General features: G+C 47.3%; 1 protein-coding gene across 1 annotated transcript in view; it reads left to right on the top strand.

Moving 5' to 3' along the window:
• Positions 1–227: 227 nt before the first annotated feature.
• TLR8 (toll like receptor 8) overlaps positions 228–8,068 on the top strand; it is a 16,855-nt gene continuing 9,014 nt past the window's right edge. Inside the window, exon 1 of the mRNA XM_006763795.2 lies at positions 228–346. The gene's annotated coding sequence lies outside the window, so the exon portion shown is untranslated. The remainder of the gene's footprint in view (positions 347–8,068) is intronic.

The raw sequence follows: 8,068 nt of genomic DNA, 5'->3' as shown, positions 1-8,068 counted from the left end.
CCCCCACCTACACAAACACACAAACTCACAAAAATACACCACCGTCTCTGCCTGGCTCGGGGAATATTTAAATCATTTTATAAATAACCTTCTTCCACCTAGCTTCAGTTTTGAAGTTTTCAAGCACAGTCAATAAGTGATTTGGTAACAGTTAAGAAATCGCAAGTTCCCCTCCTTCCCATATAAACTTCTGCAAACCGCATGCTACGTTCCACTGAGGGTAAAGCGACCACTTTCAGGAAGTCCGTCCGTTTCTCTTCTGCGCCTGCATCTGCTGCCGAGCGGGTACCACGGCTGCGTGCGGGCTATGCCATGAGAAATTAGGAGGGTCGACAGCAGAAAAGCGGTAAGCTATTTCTATTCCTTTACCAAAGCTTTCCAACAGAATAGGTGATTCCCCGCCACCCCCTGGAAATATGGTTTGGTGGCCAATGGTGTGAACAGGGACAGCGGTGAATGGGTTTCGTGTTGAAACAACTCGAAGAGCAGGCACCATGGCCTGGGATGCAGATTTTCCCAATCAGATGCGCTGGTCTTACTATTCGGGGCAGGAGGAGAAGCAAATGCTGACTTAGGAGCTGCACTGGGCGTTCCTTCCTGGTCCTGCCAGAAGCAGTGTTCTCTTCTAGACCCGCAGGGTTGGAGTGAAGTGGGTAGGACGTGTCTCTCCTGCTGCTTCTACAGAAAGGTCCACTGTCCCCTCCCAGGCCCGGGTCACCGCTGGAGCCCAGGCACAATGGACATCAGTGCAGTAAAAGGGGCTCAAGTTCAGTATCAGCTGCTACTTTCATTGTTCGGACCGTGTAAGGAACATAACATGTTCCTGGTTCTACAATCATGTTCTCTAGGGCAGCGGTTCTCAACCTGTGGGTCGCGACCCCTTGGGTCCAATGACCCTTTCACAGGGGTCGCCTAAGACCATCGGAAAACACATCTATAATTACATATTGTTTTTGTGATGAATCACTATGCTTTCATGATGTTCAATGTGTAACCGTGAAATTGGGGGTCACCACAACATGAGGAACTGTATTAAAGGGTCGCGGCATTAGGAAGGTTGAGAACCACTGCTCTAGTGTTTAGACGGAGCCGGTGGTCAGTTTTTGTTATTGTTAAGAACTGCCAGATTGAAAAATAAACTTTATAATATTTTTGGTTAATCCTCACCCTAGGATATTTTTTCCACTGATTTTTAGAGAGTGGAAGGGAGGGGAGGGAAGAGAGAGAGGGAGAAAGATGGAAAGGGAGGGAAAGGGGGGGGGGGAAAGAAACATCAATATGAGGGAGACACATCGATTAGTTGCCTCCCACACGCACCCTGACCAAGCCCGGGGATCGAGCCTGCAACCCAGGTACGTGCCCTTGACCGGGAAGCCAATCCCCAACCCTTTGGTGTGCGTGCCGACGCTCCAACCACTGAGCATACCGCCCAGGGCCAAACTCTATAATTTTAAAAAATATGTTTTCGAGAAAATTCAATGAGACCTAAGAACAACTGAAGAAGTCTGATTTCAAGAGAAGCTCATCTGAAACTTACCCTTTTTGTCCTCACCTATTTAGTGCTTATTAAAGATCTTGGAGTCATTTCATCGCCATTTAATGCATATTTACGTTGAAGTTAATTTTGCATCCATTTGATGCCATTATAGAACTGAAATGTAAATGAATCGTGCGCTAAAATGTTGTAATGCTTTTAGAATGACCTCCATGGCCCACAGAGACCTGGGCCATCGGGGCCGATGACATGTATGGAATGGCAATTGAAGTCAATGTCAACTTGATATTTGTCAAGTGCCTTGACTGTGTATCAGAATCGCACAGATGCTTTTAGGAAATGTGCTACCAGGCTGAGCTCTGGCCCAATAAATCAGAATCGAGGGGTGGGGTGGAGGTGGGGGGTGGGCGTTGTAGCTTTCCAGCTTCCCAGGGAGGTCAATGTGCAGCCACAGCTGAGAAGCGCCGCCTGGAGCAGCACATGACGGCCCTGTGGTCCTTGCACTAAACAGCACGGTGTGTTTTAGGGGTGACGAGTCCTTGGGAAGGCCTGAAGCTTCTTCGTGAGCCCCTTAGCTTGATTTCAGAAAGCAGAGGAAAATTCCTGAGCCCTGGCCAGGTAGCTCAGTTGGTTAGAGCAGCATCCCCACATGCAAGGTTTCAGGTTCGATCCCCAGGCAGGGCACATACCAAAATTAACCAATGAATGCATAAATAAGTGGAACAATAAATATCTCTCTCTCTCTCTCAGAAATAAATAAATGAATAATTTTTTTTAAAAAGCCCATTGGACATGGCTCAGTGGTTGAGTGTCAACCTATGAACCAGGAGGTCAGGGTTCGATTCTCGGTCAGGGCACATGACCAGGGTTGTGGGCTCGATCCCCAGTGTGGGGTGTGCAGAAGGCAGCTGATCCGTGATTCTCTCTCATCATTGTTTCCATCTCTCTCTCCCTTCTCCCTTCCTCTGAAATCAATAGAAATATATTTTACAAAATAATAGTAAATAAATAAATGGAGATGCCGGATTTGTTATTTTTGAACTATTATCCCCAGTTTATGACTATTCAGGGCTATAAGGACACAGTAATGTAGATGCATAACCCATGGTTCTGGGTCTGCATTAGCAAGCACAGGCTGGGTGGCCTGCTCAGGTGGCTACAGGAGCTGTCAGTGGGCGCATAAGGCGAAAATCAGTGCATTTCCAGGCGTTCTACGGGATTACAGGGTGCTCCGTGATAGACCGAGGGGTGCAGAAAGGCATTGTGGGTAATCTGCCAGCACTTGAATCCTGAAGGTTCCAGGTATGGCTATGAGGACGTTGCTGATCATGGAAACCAGGTCATTGCCAACTAGCCTCTTGGTTGCGGCCCTACCAATCTGTTAATTATGTGTAGGCTCAGTTTCAGCTCTGCCACCTACTGTCCGAGTGACGTTGGGCAAAGTAGACTCTCTGAGCCTCACGTTCCAAGTCTGTGAAATGGGAGCTTCTGATTTATAGGAGAATTAAACAAGAAAATGCGTGACTCGCACTCAACCCAGCATTTGCCTTGTGGTAAAGCACTCGCCAAGTGTTCCCTACCATATTTCCCAGAATTCAAATAGCATAATTTTTCATATTTTTTAAAAGAAAGAAACCTTTTTAAAAATATATATATATATTTTTCTTGATTTCAGAGAGGAAGGGAGCGGGAGAAAGAGAGAGAAGCATCAATGATGAGAGAAAATCATTGATTGGCTGCCTTCTGCATGCCCCACACTGGGGATCAAGTCTGCAACCCGGGCATGTGCCCTGACCAGGAATTGAGCCTGACCTCCTGGTGCATAGGTGGATGCTCAGCCACTGAGCCACGCTGTCCGGGCTTTCATATTTTTTATTTATGTAAAATCAGGATCCATCTGTTCATTGATGTGTCCATTTAATGTGATAGAGGTTTCTTTCATCTTCCAAAGCTGTTCATGAGTCCATCAAATTTGGACAAAATATGGTATTTGTGGACAAAAGAAAGTATTATTAATTGTAAATTTCATCGGAGGTGACAAATCCTATCTGCACAACCACTTCTTTATTAGTTTATTTTCATAATATATCATTAGTGGTCAACATAGGCAACTACAAATTAATCAGCACCCATTAAAAATTAGAAATAGCCCTGGGTGGTTTGGCTCAGTGGTAGAACATCAGCCTGCACACCAAAGGGTCATGGGTTTGATACCCAGTCAAGGGTACATACCTGGGTTGCATGCTCCATCCCTGCCCCAGTTGGGGTACGTGTGGGAGGCAGCCAATCCAGGTGTCTCATCTCTCTCTCTCTCTCTCTCTCTCTCTCTCTCTCAAAATTAATTTTAAAAAAATCCTTGGGTAAGGATTAAAAAAGAGAGAAATATTTCTTCCTTGGCAAAAATTCCGTTCTGGTTGAATCCCACATCATGCCCAAGCAGCTAAGTAATCCAGTTGGGGGATGAATCACATCTTATAATCAATAGGTCCTCTTGACCCTATAGCAGGGGTGGGCAACCCCTGGCACGCGTGCCAAACATGGCACGCCAGTAACTTTTGCTGGCACGGGAAACCCTCTCTTATAATCTTCCATTTACAATTTTTTTCTTAATATCGACTTTTTTATTTTTCAGATAAATTCAGTGTAGGTGCATCTTAGATAAATAAATAAGTTTACATAACATGTATACATTAAAAAATAAATGTATTTTTCATCATCATGGACTGTGTGTTTGTCGCTCGAATGAATTTTATTATTTCTTCAAGGTTCTTCACATACGTACACCTTCAGAGCTATCAAGTAGGCGTAACATGTGCTCAAAAAATTAGGGTTGGCACGCAGAAGAATTTTGAGTCAGAGATTTTGCTGATTTGGGCACGCACTCACAAAAAGGTTGCCCACCCCTGCCCTATAGTGTTAGGGGGCAATCAGCAGGACTCATGCTGAGAAAGGGGTGCAGCTGGGCAGCTGGGCAAATCACATCTTGGTAAAGGAAGCCTTTAAAAGAGAGAAGGAAGGATGCTTTTTGCGACATCTCTGCTGGCAACTCAGGACATGGGTGTGAAAGGGTAAGCAGCGCTTGATCCCAGAAAGGCAGCCTTAGGCATCTGGTAGACCCCCCGCCCCTTCGCCTTAGATGGTGTGGGGAAGCCTACGGGGTTGAATTTGGCATCACTGGGTGGGGTCAGTCTTTTGGAACCCAGTCTCTGCCCTGCCTTTAGCGCTCACCCCACTCCTGGGCTGGGTCCTGGGGGTGGCCGTTGGCTCACTCTGAGTCCCAGAGATCCTCAGCTAAGGCAGACTTCTCCAAGCTGTTCTTCCAACTGCACTGGTCTTTTCAAATTGTGTATTTGGGGTCCACATTGAGAAGGAAGGTTTACACAAGGATTGAGACAGGTTGTGTTTTGTTTTTGAAAATAAATATTTTTATTGATTTCAGAGAGGAAGGGGAAGGGAGAAAGAGAGAAACATCCATGATGACAGAGAATCATGGATCGGCTGCCTCCTGCATGCCTCCTACTGGGGATGGAGCCCACAACCTGGGCATGTGCCCTTGACAGGAATCGAACCTCGACCTCCTGGTTCATACGTCGGCGCTCAACCACTGAGCCCACGGGCTGGGTGGGACAGATCTTTTTTATTATACTATTTGGCTCCTTCTGAACCCGAGGAGTTTTGGCTTTTCATGTGCCATGGACCCAACCGAAGAACTGACTCTGCACGGAAAATAGGAAAACAGTTGTGAAATCGCTTCCTCCGTAGCCAGCAACAGCTGGCTTGGGCCGGGAGGGGAAGTTAGGCAGATTGCTTTGTCTAAAGACATGGGTCTGGATTTTTTGTGGGTGTTCCAAAGCCACACCCAGGGAAAGGTCCAGACCACGCAGACTTGGTCACCCTCAGGGTGTTCTGCGCAGTGAGCTCCCCAAGGCCATGTCCAGCCCAAGGGCTTTGTGCCAGCAGCTTGAACGTCTCTTGACAGTGAGTTCCATTAACACTCACTTACCCGCTCTCTGCTCTCACTCTCTGCTTCCCGCAGCTGCCATAACAGAGTCGCCCAAACTTCGTGGCTGGTAACAATAGACACGTCTCCTCTCCCGATAGCGGAGGCCAGAAATGCGCCATCTAGGTGTTGTCCACAGGGGCAGTTCCTTCTCATGGGCTCAGTGGGAAACCGTCTCATGCCTTTCTCCTGGCTCCTGGCAGAGCAGGCCAGTCCTCGGTGTCCTTGGCTTGTAGCCGCCTCACTCTGATCTCTGCATCCACCCTCGCGTGGCCTTCTTTCCTGTGTTTGCCTGTATCCAATGTCCCTCTTCTTCTAATAGATTTTTATTGGTTTCAGAGAGGAAGGGAGAGGGAGAAAGAGAGAGAAACATCAAAGATGACAGAGAATCACGGATCGGTTGCCTCCAGCACGCCCCCTACTGGGGATTGAGCCTATAACCAGGTATGTGCCCTTGACCAGAATTGAACCCGGACCCCTTCAGTCCGCAGGCCGACACGCTATCCATTGAGCCAAACTGGCTAGAACCAAATATCCCTTTTCTTAGAAGGATATCAGTCATTGGATTGGGGTGCACACTAACCCAGTATGACCTTGATTCCATCTGTAAAAACCCTACTTCCACATAAGGCCGCATTCACATGTCCAGAGATTCAAACTACTTCAGCGTGCCTTTGTAGGGGGACACGGTTCAACCTGCAACACTTTCCTTTTCTGACCCTCTGTTCTGCCACTTCCAGGCAATGCTGGTCCGTTACGTCACCAGCTCCCAGCCTAGTACTGAGTCTACTTTCCAGAAAGTATCTCCTACTTGTCTCGGGGGCCTGATCTGCACCGTTATGCCCTCATTGACAACCAGGGACGACTTGTCCTTAGGCACAGAAGGCACAGGGCCTGCGGCTCCTGACGCGTTTTATTGTTGTGGTTAATCCTCACCTGAGGATATTTTTTCCATTGATTTTTAGAGAGAGCAGGGGCGGGAAGAAGAGAGAGAGAGAGAGAGAGAGAGAGAGAGAGAGAGAGGGGAGAGAAAACACACACACATTGATGTGAGAGAGACACATCGATTGGTTGCCTCTCGCACGCACCCCGATCAAGACCAGGACCAAACCTGCAACCCAGGTACGTGCCCTTGACCAGGGATTGAACCCAAGACTCTTCGGTGTGCAAACTGGTGCTCTAACCACTGAGCAACCGCCCAGGTCAGGTTCATGATACTTTAAGGAAATATTAGAATTGCTTTAGAAATCAGCAAAATAATGAATATAATCTAGCCTGAATTATATTCATTTTTATTATCCACACGCAAGGATATTTTTCCATTAATTTTTTAGGGAGAGTGGAAGGGAGAAGGAGAGAGAGAGAGAAACATCGATGTGAAAGAAACACATTGATTGGTTGCCTCCCACACCATACCCGACCAGGACACAGGCCGGGGAGGAGCCTGCAACTGAGGTACATTCCCTTGACCGGAATCGAACCCAGGACCCTTCAGTTCACAGGCTGACGGTCTATCCACTGAGCCACACCAGCTAGGGCTATATTCATTTTTTTACCAAAAGGATCATAAAATATAATAGTTACTGTGTTTTTTAATGGAAGAAGGGGCCATGGAGGCCTAAGTGCCTCAGGCCCATGAACGCCACAGCTTGGCCCCGCCAACAGCCACATTCTATTCCCTGATTTAACATGCGCCAAGGAAAATTCAGGACTTGCTGACATGTCTGCACCAAAGGAGATTGAAGTATTGATCCACAATCCCTGATCGGACCCCCGAGGACCAGAGTTGCGTGAACGTTGAGTATTCTTATTTTAGCAAGATAACATGTACCTGCACGCTACATGACAGCTCACTCCCAGCGGCTCTGGGTCACGCCGCAGCTGTTTCCGCCGTGAAACCAGATGCTTATGCTAAGTGGCTAAATCAAGATGACCGTTGCCTTGGGTCCGTCCAGATTAGGGTTTGCTGCCCAATACATTTACAAGATCTTCTGGTGCTCAGGCCTTTTAGAATTTCAGAATGAAAAGGGATTGAGAAGCTGTGCCAGACAGGACTTGTGTGAATGAAAGAAATCCTACACCAGCCCTGAGCAGTGGTTAGAGCATTGGCCATTGCACCCAAGGGGTGCAAGTTCAATTCCCGCTCAAGAGCACGTACCTCGGTTGCAGGCTTGATCACTGGCCCTGGTTGGGGCACGTGCAGGCGGCAACCAATCGATGTGTTCCTCTCACATCGATGTTTCTCTCTGTCTCTCCCTCTCTCCTCCACTCTCCCTAAAAAGAATCAATGGAAAAATTGCCTCAGGTGAGGATTAACAGTCAATCAATAAATAATTAAATTAAATTAAATTAAATTAAATGTTGCTATCTGTCTGTCAAGTGTTTTAACTTTTTAAAATAGTGTTTATCCCAATGACTACCGTATTTGCCAGCGTATAAGACGATTTTTTGGCCCTGAAAAATATGCCTCCAAGTGGGGGGTCGTCTTATACGCCAGGTACACTTCAGATAGACTGCCCATAGTGCTTGCCCCGTGCCATAGTGGCCTCCCGATGCCCGCCCACTTCATTCCA

This window comes from Myotis davidii, unplaced genomic scaffold (assembly GCF_000327345.1).
Source record: "Myotis davidii unplaced genomic scaffold, ASM32734v1 scaffold1277, whole genome shotgun sequence".
Classification (NCBI taxonomy): domain Eukaryota; kingdom Metazoa; phylum Chordata; class Mammalia; order Chiroptera; family Vespertilionidae; genus Myotis; species Myotis davidii.
This window is presented reverse-complemented; position numbering and strand designations above follow the sequence as displayed.